This window comes from Epargyreus clarus, unplaced genomic scaffold (genome assembly GCF_041222505.1).
Source record: "Epargyreus clarus isolate Ecla_fem2 unplaced genomic scaffold, WU_Ecla_fem_2.2 ptg000013l, whole genome shotgun sequence".
NCBI lineage: Eukaryota > Metazoa > Arthropoda > Insecta > Lepidoptera > Hesperiidae > Epargyreus > Epargyreus clarus.
Window position 1 is genome coordinate 390,778 of NW_027332221.1, and position 14,056 is coordinate 404,833.

General features: G+C 41.1%; 1 long non-coding RNA gene across 1 annotated transcript; it reads left to right on the forward strand.

Moving 5' to 3' along the window:
• The first annotated feature begins 1,724 nt into the window (after nucleotides 1–1,724).
• On the forward strand, nucleotides 1,725–3,956 carry LOC140746633 (uncharacterized). The gene is made up of 2 exons (XR_012102785.1): nucleotides 1,725–2,337; nucleotides 3,341–3,956. It is a non-coding gene; the product is annotated as an uncharacterized LOC140746633 (long non-coding RNA).
• Nucleotides 3,957–14,056: the final 10,100 nt, after the last annotated feature.

Here is a 14,056-nt window from a genome sequence, read left to right on the forward strand (position 1 = left end):
CACAGTTGTAAATCATATCATAGCTATGAACATTTCATACTTTTAAATGCCATTTAAAAATTAAAAGTGAGTAATGAGTATTTTGTTTAAAGCTAATTTTATGTTAATATTTTATTTTGGACGTATTTATAAATGTTTTTGCCATTGTGTATATACTAAGCAATAGCATCACTATAAGACTAACTGTTGGGCTTTATCGAGATTTATTGTTTGTTTTGACTGTGTATTTTCGCTACACACCATAGTAGGAGATATTTAAATTCGGAATAATTATCAAAATTAGCCATAATACTACTCCAGTAGAATGTCGACTAAGCAACCTATTTGTTGTCGTATTTGTGGCATTCGGATTATCGAAAATTTGGATAATTGAGTTTATGAAGAAAAGCTATTTAAACCGATTTAGGAAGGTAATGTTTTTCGAGTATATGTTTGTTACGTATGTATTTTTCATTTTTTGGCAAACTCAAACGACTTCACTAATAATTAAACGGTTTTATTTAGCTCACCCCGTGTGTTTGTTTGGGTCAAATTTAGTAATTAAAATTTAACCCTCTTCCCGTTAACCGATTGATCTGAAATTTGGTATACGCCTTTGATTCAGGTGACAATACAATTATCCATATTCAATATTATTGTGAATCCAAGATGGCCGCCGCTACAAGATGGCGGACAACTTAGTTTTTTTCAATCCCATCAATATGGGTATCTAATGAAAGGGCTTGTCAAGTAGAATTCAGTGCACTATACAAAATCAAAATCAAAGATGGCCACTGCTACAAAATGGCGGATAATGTAGTTTTCAATCCCATCAATATGGGTATCAAAAAATTTTTTACAAAAAATACAACCGACTTCTATGTAAAAAAAGTAAAAAATAATTGTAAGTAACAGCCAAATTTAATTACGGGACGGCTGAAAGACGAATGTTGCCCTTAATATTGTCATGGGCTTCCACGGTGCATAAAATGCAGGGCAGCACTGTGGATCACGCCGTCGTATACTTAGGCGCTAAACTATTTGAGTACTCCAAAGATCTCACTCTTAGTAGAGTGAGATCGTTGGAGGGATTACGTTTTGAAGAGTTTGACTGCAATAAACTAACAGGCAAGAAACCTTGCAATAATGAGGCACTTAACGGATTGAATAGAATGAGAAATAAAAACTAAAAACTTAAAAAAAAAAGTTAAAAAAATAATAATAAGTTAAACGGTTTTATATTGCAGATAAATGTACTAAAAGCTAAAAAAATATTTCATGGATACAGTCATGGGTACCAATATGTATACATTGTTATATTTTCAAAATAAAGTAACTCGTAACCTACTCACTTTTTGGAAATATCTATGGTCATAAATTCCTAAAAATGCAATATACATTTATGTAAACACTTATGACAAAAGATGTCATTTTTGAAATATACAAATTTTAAACATATGCATTGATTAAACTAAAATAAAATCGTGGGGGCACGTCCAATATCTACAATCGAAAGACATGGCATGTGACTTCACCCACCTAGTGGTAAGTAGCAAGTGTCGTCCATGAATGGGGATGACGAACGAAAGTATATCAATCACAAACTGAAACCAAAACATGAACTCATTTGCATGAGCCATTTGACGGGTTTTGCCTTGTAAAATCTTCACTACCCTTAAAACTATCAAAGATTATCTTAAAGTTATCATTTCATTATTCAATGAATATGATACAGTTATTGATAAAAGGGTCAGGACCAAATTTTTGACGGATTCAGAAAAACTGAAGTGTCCGACTCATAAGTGACAAAAACTTGCGTACTTTACACGCCTAAAAATAATTTGGCATATTTTATAATAATATCTTATGTTACTGTTAACAGTCTCATTCATCAAATAACTTAATTTGAAGCTTAATTTCTTTAAAAATAATATAATATCGAACTCTTTATATTTTTGCGCCATACAAAATACGCATGTCCTTGCTTGACTACCTAAGAATATTTTGGCCGAAGTTTTTGTTTGACGTAAGCTAGCATTCATACTTTGATATTATTAAATCCTTATAAACACCAGTAATCGTTTTCATTAACAATAGCACAATAACCATTGATAATATAGTTTTTACAATTAATTTTACATACGTCCCAAAATTCTTTCCATTGTAACACACCTGTTGTGCGACGCTATTATGTCCAAACCAAAAACCAGATTTAGGATTTAGTTGATTATTTAAGTATGGCAACATTGGCTTCAAGTATTGGCAACAACATTTTGGATAAACCGCCACGTTTTTTAAATGTCAGTTGACATTTTGTTTGTGTCGTCAGCGCGTGTCGTTAAGATTTCCGGACTTTAGGTGAGTAAAACTTTAATATTTTTTATGATTTTCTAGAAATTGAATTATATTTATTCATTCCTGTTATCTTTATTGTTAAATAGGAAGCAGAAGTGTTCAATTAATGGTTCAGTTTGTTAATTATTGCAAGTATTAGGTTATGTCGTGAACAATTTTCATTCCATTGTGCGATTTGTGACACGAAATTGTGCGACGTGTCACAAGGGAAATTTCTAAAGTTATGTTTACAATAATTCTTATGTCATTAACGAATTTAGTATTTTATTCGAAAATGTTTAAATATATTAACTTACTACATTATTTTAAATTACTACGCCAGAGGCCTAAAGGAGGGTACCTATTGTATTAGTTGGTATGTTTTGAGATGCTACTGGGTCTTATTAAAATTCTCATAATTTTGTATTTTATTAATAGTTATTTTTTGCCACATTTGTTGTCACGTTATATTTCTTGCCTGTTCCGATGTTTGTAAATCTCAGTATTTTTTTCATCTCAAGCATGTTTATTAATAAATTTAAAATAGATAGGGTACCTCCTTTTTGGGACTCGTAATTTAAGAAATAAAGTTTTTCTATAAAAGGTTTTGCTTAGTCTTAGCTTTTCTTAGTTTTTATTTATTCTTAGCGAGCTTGCTCATGAGGCGATTCGTGCGATTTGCAATTTCTACTTACTAAAAATGAAAATTGTCCTTGCGTCGCGTCGGTCAAATTGCATCACATCGCGTCATCAGCAAGCTCGCTTAGGCTCAAAACTCAGTTTTATAATGCATTAAAGTATTAGACTCTTTAATTTCTTGGGAATATGATTTAACGCCTCCGCTGGCCGTCTGGCCGCTGCCTTTTGATGAGTTTTTAGCCTTAAAAGTATGTTCATTGCAACAGTGAAAATTCTTTTAAATAATTCTGATAGGTTTATGTTTTTTCTCGATTCTTCGTGTGAAGTTAAGCAAGTCAAATTAGCAGTTAATGTTATTTGTCAAGACCGAGTACCTTTTTCTTTTCAGATGCTTTTATCATCCGCTGAGCGATGTCGAAAGTACCGGGAGAAACTCAAAAAGGGAAAATCCCCAAAAATTTGAAGAAATGAAGAAGAAAAACTTGGATTCGCTTGTTAAAAAAGTGAGACTGTTGCAAGATTCTAAAGATTATTATTTAGCTGATGATTTTGACGAAGTTTATTTTGCTTACCTATTATTTTATTCTATATTTGTGTTTTTTTTTGGTCAAATTTATTATCTCATTGCAAGTGGCATTTATTTTAAAATGTGTGAAAAAGTATTTTTTGTTTGTTTGATAAGTACTAGTGATTTTTTTAATTGAGCAGTAATATATAAACCAATGACTCATTAGTTTTCATTAAAGATTTTATTGTAATGTTATGTTTTAAATTTTAGTTTTTGTGCCATTAGTAGGTAACATAAGAATAACAAATAATAAATACAAAGTATTTTATTTTATAGGATACAATTAAGTAAGTAAAGTTGTTAATAAAAGCAGTAAATGGACCAATGACTATTTAATTGTATAAGAATTTTGAATGTTTAAAATTATTGTTGTAAGTGTAAGAAAAAACAAGCAGTGTTTTAGTTTTCGATTTATTAAATTTTTCTTGAAAGATGATGTTTTTTTTTTATATTCCACTTTTCTTAAAATCTTATGACTATTTGCACACACCCTTATAATTCTATTGTGCTACATTTATTTTCCAGTGTGACACATTCCGTTGTGATTTCCGTTGTGCAATTACGTCAAAAATTTGGTCCTGACCCAAAATTGTTATAAACAAATTGAGAAATTCAATATTTAAAAAAAAAAATTTTTCCTATTTTATTGTTTACAAAAAATTATGATTTTAAAAAAAAAATTCTTAATTTTAATTTTTAATTGTTTAAAAACGATTATTTTATATTTCGATTGTTTAAATAATTAGTTAAGAAAAAAATTTGCTTTTAAAAATCATAATTTACACTTTTAAATAGTTTGGCAAAAAAAATATATATTAATTATTTAATTGTTTATTAGTTTAACAATTTGTTATAAACAAATACTGACCAACGTTATATTTTTTCTGAAGCAGAAAAAAATTATAAAAATAGCTATATATAATAAAGTGCAAAAAAATTTTTTTTTTATTTATTACAATACTTTTTAATATCATACGATACGGTAATTATAGCGCCTACTTGATTTCTCAATTAAAAAATGGATATATCTTTTAAACTATTAGAGATACGATAAAGGACATTCAGGTCTTTTTTATAAAGAATGTAGATCAAGTTCGTATCTATTGCTTATTAGCTATTAATGCATTTGTTAATAAAAAATCGGTATTTTTTTTACTTTTTCGTATCTTTTGTGATCTTTAACTTGTTAAATTATGCAGATACAGCAAAAAATCTTAAAACTATTTTGTTAAGGAATAAATTGCCTAACAAATTATTAATTAATCATATTTTTATTGCTAATTGTTTAAATAATATACTTACTGTGTTTGGTGTTCATTTGACTGAAGTTCCGTTGAATATAAATGTTTATATTATTTTAAATTGTTTACGTTATAAAGTAAACAGTTTAATAGACTTTTCGTCAAGATTCTACTTATTTTTTTTAGTTTTCATTCCAAATTTCTTGTTTTTATTTTATACTATTTTATTAATCTATTCGAAAACTAACTTTTTTTTGGTCAAAGCATATAAGATTATTTATAATAATTAATGAAGGTGCTTGAATAATAATAAAATTTATTCGATTACATTTATTTTCTTTATTTTTATCCTTTACAGTATTCCAAATTGTTTATACGGTTTTTATTTTATATTTGACGTTTTCTTCTTTTTTTTCAAAGGAGAAATTCGTGAAGTACTTGGCTCAGCAACGTCAGAAGTCCGAGAGACTGCCACCGTTTCTTCGACTGCATGATCTTCTATTTGATCTTCTTCTTCTCCTTCTTCTTCTGCTTCTTCTTCTTCTGAATCAGTATCCTCTAATCCATAGATTGATCGTTTAAATCTTTCATAAGCTAATCGTTTTGTATTTCGCTTTTCTAACTCTATTTCCGAAATATAATCTAAACTTTCATCTTCATCGTCTTCTTCATCTTCATCAGCGTTTTCAGTAAGTTGAACCAGGTCAGTAGCATTTGAACAGCCCTCCCCTTTACATTCCTTACATGCTCTAGTACACTTCATCCCAGCTTTTTTGCAACTACAATTTTTGCTGCAATTTGAACTTGAGCAACTGCAGTGTACTAGTTTCAATAAATCTATTGGTGCCAAAGATTCTGTGGTTCTAATCGGTAAAAAGAGTTTCCGTTTTCTGCCATCCCCAGTCTTCAGGATTTTTAGAATTACCAAGCCATGTCTGCACTTGATAATAAGCTCTTAAAGAATGTTGATGTGTGGCAGAAGCTGTTGGTGGTAAAGTTGCCAAATTTACTGCAGTAGAGTTTGTGACACCAGTTGAAAAGCGTTGGATTCTACACTGGTTAATCGTATCTTCTTTAGCTGCAAATAATTTATGCATAACTCGCTCTCCAGCTTCTTTTATCTCGCCGACTGACGATTGAGGGTCATAAAACTTTTTTACTGCCAGTTTCAAAATTGGGTCTTTCTGGATGCATTCCAGTAAGCTGTGTTTACCTTTTCTAAAGATGGAACTTACTGTATCACATCCAGTGAAAGCATGGCTAAATAATAACAAATTCTTAAATTTGGCGTTTTTGTCAGCTTCGTAAATTACATCCGGTGTTTTTAAAATTTTCGGCTTCCACATAGCTATATATTTGTCACTAGGTGCTAAATCGATAATCATTGCAGCCAAATCCACATCTGTGCCTACAACAATAACTTTTTTATCGAACTTCTGTGTTAGTTCTATTGCTGTATGTACTATCAATACATCCGCATCTTCAGTTGCTTGGGAAACAGTGAAGCTATCTTTTTGTTGTAAATAATTAATTAGATACTCAACGAATCTCGACTTATTTCTTAAATTTGAAAGGAAGAAGTCTTTGTTTCGCGGAATTGGCATATCTTCAGTAAACTTTACCTCTGGAGAAATTTTATTTCGCACTCGTCTGTAGCGCTCATAAGATTTGACTCCGAAGTTATCGATGTTATAACCATCAAAAACAATTGTAGCATTAGCAGAGTAATGATTGCAAACGTATGCTGAATAATCCTCGAAGACTTTTTGAAATGTTCCATCCTTACGCCAAGTAACTTTATGTAAGAGAAATCCACCATCGATGACGTAATTGTACTCAGAAGGGTCTGGTTTAACGAATTTTGTAGACTGAAGAGATTTATACAACTCAGACTTATTACTTTCTCTCATTAAATTAACTGTCACTGGGTCACTGGAAGTCGCTTCACACAACACATCAGCTCTCTTCTGTGAATATGGCCAACTATCAAACTGTTGTGGACACGCAGCAAGCCATTGAAACTATGTTAATGAAGAAAATGCTGGAGTTTGAGAACCAGCTCAAAGCTGCCGCACCCCAGGCCAGCATCACCATTTCTCACTTGCAGGATGAGTTCAATGGTTTTAAGACTCAAGTGTGGTCCATTCTCAATTTGCTCCGTCAACAAATAACAGAGTGCCTCAGATCGCTAGACGTGGTAGAAATGAGACATCGCAGGAAGTATCTCCTTATTACAGGCATCTCGGAGGATGTTGAAAATAATCTCAGTGATTATTTGGCCACTATCTTCAGGGACAAGCTAGGAATGCCTGAATTTACATGTGACCAGATAACAGTTTGTCATCGTCTCGGCAAGTTTGTTGAAGGAAGGTGCAGGGCTGTGTTGGTGCGTGTCGGCGATATCCCAATACCGCACTTTATTAATAAACTGAACGAAACGACTTTAATATGAGAATCACTTTTATTCACTTTTATTTACAATTCGAGCAGAGTAACGGCTTACACGACTGATTAAATGCGAATGAACCACGCTCTACCAGCGCGTGGACTTAAATACTACTCGAGTGACAAACAGCATAAGAACTACCCTCTCACATCACTTGTTTTGTTATAACAAGTGACGTGATTCACAATAAATTTAACTGTTAATAAAATAACATTATATTGAAAATATTATTTTAAAAATACGAGAATAAGTATTTTAATATTATTATAATTTATATAATTTATTTGGTATGACTAACAAAGTGTTTTGAAGTACTACCGGAAATCGTGCATATTTTAATCTAAATATTAATTCCACATTGACAATCAAAATTAACATGATAAAAATTAATATATATTATAAAATGGTGAATAATTTTCACAATCAAACTGATATTTATAGGTTTTGTAGCGGATATGACAATCTTTGTTGCGATTGAAATTACTGTGTAACAAATCTCATAACATAGTTCAATATTTGAAATTAATATTATAATGAATTTTACGTTACTCCAAATAATTTATCTTACACAAATTACATTTGTTTTAATAAACACGCGCGTTACAACACGCAAACATTCCTTACAAGTTTTCATAAATCGCCAAAAGAGGGCGCTACTTAGTAGGATGCAAATTAAACTAAGTTTTGTTTATAAAACAATAAAATTGGAGTCATAATAATCTAATTGATTTTTACTGTGAAGGTTTATGCAACAATATGAATTATTAAAAATAAATTACAAAATCAATGTTTTAAAATCAGTCGAAAGAGTCAGTGCAATGTCTAAGAGACACTGAGGTTAGATCAATAACAGTATTGTAATTACGAATAATTATTTTAAACATTAAATATTATAATATAAACGTAAGATACTGATTTACACCCACAAATAATTATTTTAAATATTAAATATTATAATATAAACATTACTGATTCCAGCGCGTCCCTTGCGCTGTTTTACATTACAACATAATATCAAACAAGGCATCACCCATCCTGGGATCTAGCCAACAAGACCAGGATCAAGGATACGCATGGTGGCCAGCCAGCGTTTTAGGAAGGATATTTGGATAGGATTATAATATTTAACAAGAACACACGTGACCGCACATACATAAAATAATCATGAAAACCAGTTATATCAACACAATGCCTTTACAGTTTCAACATTATCAAGAGGTGGAGGCATCCCCACGCTGATAATGTTGCTTTCACAGCACTTGTCGCTGCAGTCTTCGTAACGGAGTTTAAGAGACTCCTAGACCAGGAAAAGGAAACGCATGGTGATCAGCCAGCGTCAGGGAAAGGAAATGCGGAAAGGAATTAAATAAAGCGTAGTTACAAATTGTTTAAAAGTTCTCATTTACAAGATCATCCGCCCATACGCATCGTTTTTAAAGAAAATAATTTGTTACAAAAAATAGAAATGAAGGTTCGGCGGTCCAAATTGTGGCGTTGTGGCACCCAAGGACCACGCGCTCCCCGACCACTCACTTGCAGCAGGTATCGACAAACCGCCCCTGATGTCTCTCCAGCTAGTGCCATCTCTTACTTGGCGCACTCGAACCAACCCTCCACTGGCCATCCGCGGCATGGCCATCGTGACAAGTCAAACGTCCTCGTGTGCTGTTCCTGTAAGGCAGAAAAACAAACGGCGAATATTAGAATTTCCGCTCGGCCAATCCTGATTAACTTGTATTAAGGTTATTCGCCACGCTAAAACTAAAAGACTAATGATGAATAGTTTATTTCAAATCACATGAATCTCTCAACGTACAATACAACCGTACTCAATTTCGACCTCTTTTACATTACTATCACTTTTCTAATTAAACAAAATTTTACACAAAATCGATCGGTCGTATTGTCTTTATAAGATTCCACATTTTCTACAACACCATTTAAACAAAAGAATTAGTCCCTTAACATTAAACTCAAACGCGTAAAATAAATTCTAACGAATTATTATATATATATATATATATATATATATATATATATATATATATATATATATATATATATATAGACCAAATACATCAAGTAATTCGAGATACTTAAGCACTACATGTGATCGATGGATACGCATAGCCCAGTAACCTCCTGTTGCTTTTCGTTGACGCAAATCCACTCACATGAATACAGATATAGTTTCCACTGAAACTAGACCTCCGCCATAGCTGCCTGCCCACCGCATACTACGGCTACACGACAACCTTTGTACAGTCCGATCAACATGTTTACTCAAGTTCTCAAGTCATTATTATAACTACTTTAAATGAATTTAGTCAGCTTAGCACCAATTTTTACGAGGGGGAAACCTTCAAAAGGTACCCGGCGCCGTGGGAGCGACGCAGGGTTATGTGGGATTTTTACCGCACTAAAACCCCCCCGGTGGCTGTCCTCGGCGCTGCGTAGAGAGCTCCGGGATCTCCAAAGGAACGCAACCGGAGTCCTCTTAGCGTGTTGCCCCGTCGGGCTCTGCCCAGGTGAGCTTGACGCTCGCCACACCGTCTGGTGCGTACGACGGTATGCGACCACACATACCGCCCCCCTTCCCGGGGTCGCTTACCGGGCGGTTCGAGCTACCCACTCTTGCCGCCCGCAACCCCGGAAGCCCCCTTTTAGTCGCCTCTTACGACAGGCAGGGGATACCGTAGCCCTATTCTGGTCCCGAAACTACAGGGACACAGCGCCTGGGGCCTTTACGTACGCCCGCGGCGACTCCTCCTCCGAGCGGGTTCAGCGCGCTCCCTTGCTCGTTCGGCGTCTTCCTTCGCGGACATGACTGCATCGCAGAAGGTGATCATGCCGTCCCAGGCTTCGCTACGCTGAACCATCGCCCCGACGATGGCCGACGGAGAGAGATCCGGTCCCACTTTTTCGACGAGGATCCGCCGCTGCGACTCCCACGCTGGGCAGTACTGCAGCGTGTGCTGTGCGGAATCCTCGTCGTGCCCGCAATGATAGCACTGGGCCGTCTCCTCCCTCTGTACCCTGTTCAGATACTCACCGAAACAGCCATGTCCGGTGAGTATTTGAGTAAGGCGGTAGGTCACTCTACCCCTGCTCTTCAGCCAGGCCCGAAAGTTCGGTAGGATAGCGTCAACCACCCTTTGGCGTATGTTCCTAGGCTCCTGAAGCCGTTCGCGCCAGCACCTCAGAGCGCGCCATCTGGCTCTCCTCCGAAGCGCTCCGATCGTCTCTTCGTCGAAGGGTTCAGTCCTCTGACGGAGGACGCGGATCTTATGGAAGACCCGTGCGTCCATATCCGCCAGAATGTCCAGGGGCGGACACCGCCCCAGGACTGTCGCCGCCTCATACGATATGGTACGATACCCCCGGGCGACTCTGATTGCGATCGTACGTTGCGCGGAGTTCAGTTTCCGCGCACGGCGTCGGCTGGCAGACAATTTGTCCGACCATACCGGCGCACCGTAGAGCGCAATCGAGCGTATCACACCCGCGTAGAGGTGGCGGACTTCTTCCCTTGGTCCCCCGAGATTCGGCAGCAGTCTATGCATAGCACCCGCTACCTTATGGATTCGGGGGACGAGACGGTCGAAGTGCTCGTCAAAGCACCAGCGGCTGTCCAGTATTAGGCCAAGGTACTTCATGTGCCTGCCTATCCGGACATCCGTTTCCCCGACGCGCACTGAGGTCTCAGCTGGCTCGACTCTCGGCCTGCGGCCGTGGAACCATATCGCCTCGGTTTTCTGGGACGCTACCTGTAGGCCCAACCCGCGGATCTTCGCTATGACGCGTGCCACCCCGAGTTCTGCTAGCCGAGCCGTTCTCGAAAACGACACCCCCTCAGCGAGAACGAGGGTGTCATCGGCATAGCAGACGATGCTCACTCCTGGTGGGAGCATCGTTATCAGCACTGCGTCGTACGCGATATTCCACAGTAGTGGGCCCAGTACCGAACCTTGCGGTACCCCGCGCATGACGTTCCTCCCGTGAACGCTCCCATAGCGACCTGGGAAGCGGATACGCCTGTCCGACAAGTAGGCCTTTAAAACCTCCCTTAAATATGAAGGTACTTGGTGGACGGACAGGCCCTCCATAATCGCTCTCCAGGGTAGAGAGTTGAAAGCGTTGACTATGTCTAGGCTTAACGCCAAGACCACTCTACCCTGGGATATGGCCTGCTCTGAGAGCGTTCGGACTCGAAGGATGGCGTCCACCGTCGAACGTCGCTGCCGGAAGCCGAACTGGTTTTCGGAGAGGTCCGGGCCGTGGCACGCTAAGTGCTGACTAATTCGAGTGGAAATGATCCTCTCGAATAGTTTGCCCACCTCATCCAACAGACAGATGGGTCTGTACGCTGATGGGGAATCCCGAGGCTTGCCCCACTTGTGCAACAGCACCAGCCGCGCCTGCCTCCATACCGATGGAAACCGTCCATAACGGAAGCAGGCGGTGTACAAGTTTTGCAGCCTCCCCCCCAGTACTGTCAGTGCCAAGACCCAAGCCTGACCTGGAATTCCGTCCGGCCCTGGAGCAGTGTTTCGCCTCGCCATGCGCCTGATTGCTCCGTCGAGCTCGCAACTAGTGACCGTTAGGTCGTCCGACCATTCAGGGAGATCCGGCGTCGCAGCGGGAGAACCCGTTTCGTCAGTGGTTCCTGGAAACAGGCTGTCCACCACTGTGTCCACGAAAAGCGGGTCAAGAGTTTCCGTGAGCGGAGGCACCCATGGACGTAGCTTGCCGAGAACCATCCTATACGGGCGTCCCCATGGGTCCCGGTCTAGCCCCTCCACGAGTGCGCTCCAGTTCCGGGCCTTGCTTTCGGCGATTGCGCCCTGAAGCAGTGTTGTTGCGGCCCGGTACTCCACGTACTTCTCCTCCCTTTCCGCGGCGCTGAACGACCGGCGTCGTCGAGCCCGAGTGTACTGACGTCTGGCGCGCAGGCAGGCTGCACGCAGCCGTGCGATGTACTCCGTCCACCAGTACACAGGGCGCCTCCAGCCAGGTCTGACACGCGGCATCGCGGAATCGCAGATGGCCGCCATGTCATCCCTGATCCGGATCGCCTCCCGTTCGGGATCGAGCCGGTCATCCACCTCGGCGGTGCAGGACCAGTCCACGACATGAGCAGCAGCGACGAGCAGGTCTCGGTTGAGCCGCTTCATTGCCCATCGACGCGGCTGGTCGTTTGTACGGCGGACATCCGCAGCCGGAAGCCGTAACACTACGTCCACCAATATGTGGCGATGGTCAAACAACGTGACTAGGTCGTCGGCAACCCTCCAGCCCGTGACCAAGCGCTCGGCAGAAAGAGTCGCCCACGAAAGGTCTACGACCGACTCTCCCTGCCACCGCACGCACGTGCTGACCGAGCCACGATTCAGCAGACGTAGGTCGAGCCCAGCTGCCCATTCGAGCGTTGCCCTTCCCTTGACACTGTCTCGTCTGTTTCCCCAAACCCTCGAGTGGGCGTTAAAATCGCCCATCACGAATACCGGTCAGGGAAGACAGGACCGAACACAGTTTGCCACACGGTCCAGGAACGTCTCGAATGCCGCCAAGGTGCAATTCGGAGAGACATAGCACCCTAACACCGCCAAGGGACCCCACTCCACTGCGACTATACCCCGCTCGGAGTGAAGTCTGGAGCACGGGGGATCTACCTCTCCGCCCGCCCAGTACACGGCTACGGACTGCGCATCGTCTCCTACCCACCGCGGATGCTCCGGAACTCTATAGGGCTCCGCCACCACAGCCAAAGAAACCGAACAGTCTATGAGGCATTGATGGAGCAAATCCTGCGCCCCGCGACAGTGGTTTAGGTTCCCCTGGAGTATTTTAAGTGACGGAGACCTATCCATTAGGAGTCCATCGCTTCCGTTGGCGGACAATGGGACGAAGCGCTGGGATGCGCAGGCCCATCTGTCCGTGCCGAGCTAGCAGTCTTGGCCGCTGTCTCGTGTCCTCCGTTGCCTCTATTCCTCTTTTTCGGAGGCTTGCACCTTTTGCTACCCAGGCGGTGGTCAGATGGACAACCAAGGTCCGCGCATAGGGCGCATTTCGGAAACTGTGCTCCGCATTGACTCGCCCTATGGCCGGGTTTGCCACATACGTAGCACAGTGCGCTCCTATCCCTGGTGCTGGTGCACTGGTGCCGGGCATGCCCCATTTCGAGGCAACGGAAGCATTGAAGCGACCTAGCTGGCAGTATCTCCACTCTGGTAGATACCCACCCGACAAGAATTCGCTTTGCAGCGGCCGGCGGATGGCTGTGAGAGGACAGCGCACCCATGCCGTCCCCAAGGCTGAAGGCCTCCGCCGAATCTCCCCGACTTTTACGTCGGCGGTGACGCACCCGCAAGCCACGGCGATGGCGTCGGCAACGTCTTCCTGGGTGACGGAATCGTCTAAATCCATCACCCTGGCCTCCCCCTGTTTTGTGGGTCTCGTCACCTTTAATCCCATCCCCGCGACAACCGCTTGCAGCTTCCCTGCGAGTGCGTCGGCCTTCTCGGCACTGTCTTCGCCAGCCACCTCAAGCAGCAAGCCACCGTTGAGGGCTCTCTTCTGGCGCAGCTCAGCGATACCCAGATCAGGCAGTTTAATTTGCCCCTTCGCGGTCTTCATGACCTCCGCGTAGGTGACGTTTGACCCTTCGGGCACCGTCACGGTGACTGCTGCCGACTTCGGCACTCGCGGAAGCCTCCGCTTGACAGCCTTCCTCTTACCGGCCCGACCCTTTTTCGGTGCCTGAGCCACTTTTTTTGCCTGAGCCTTTTTTCTCGCCCGCGACTCGGAGACTGCTTCCGGGCTGGCTCTACTCGGGTCGGGGGCGGGGGC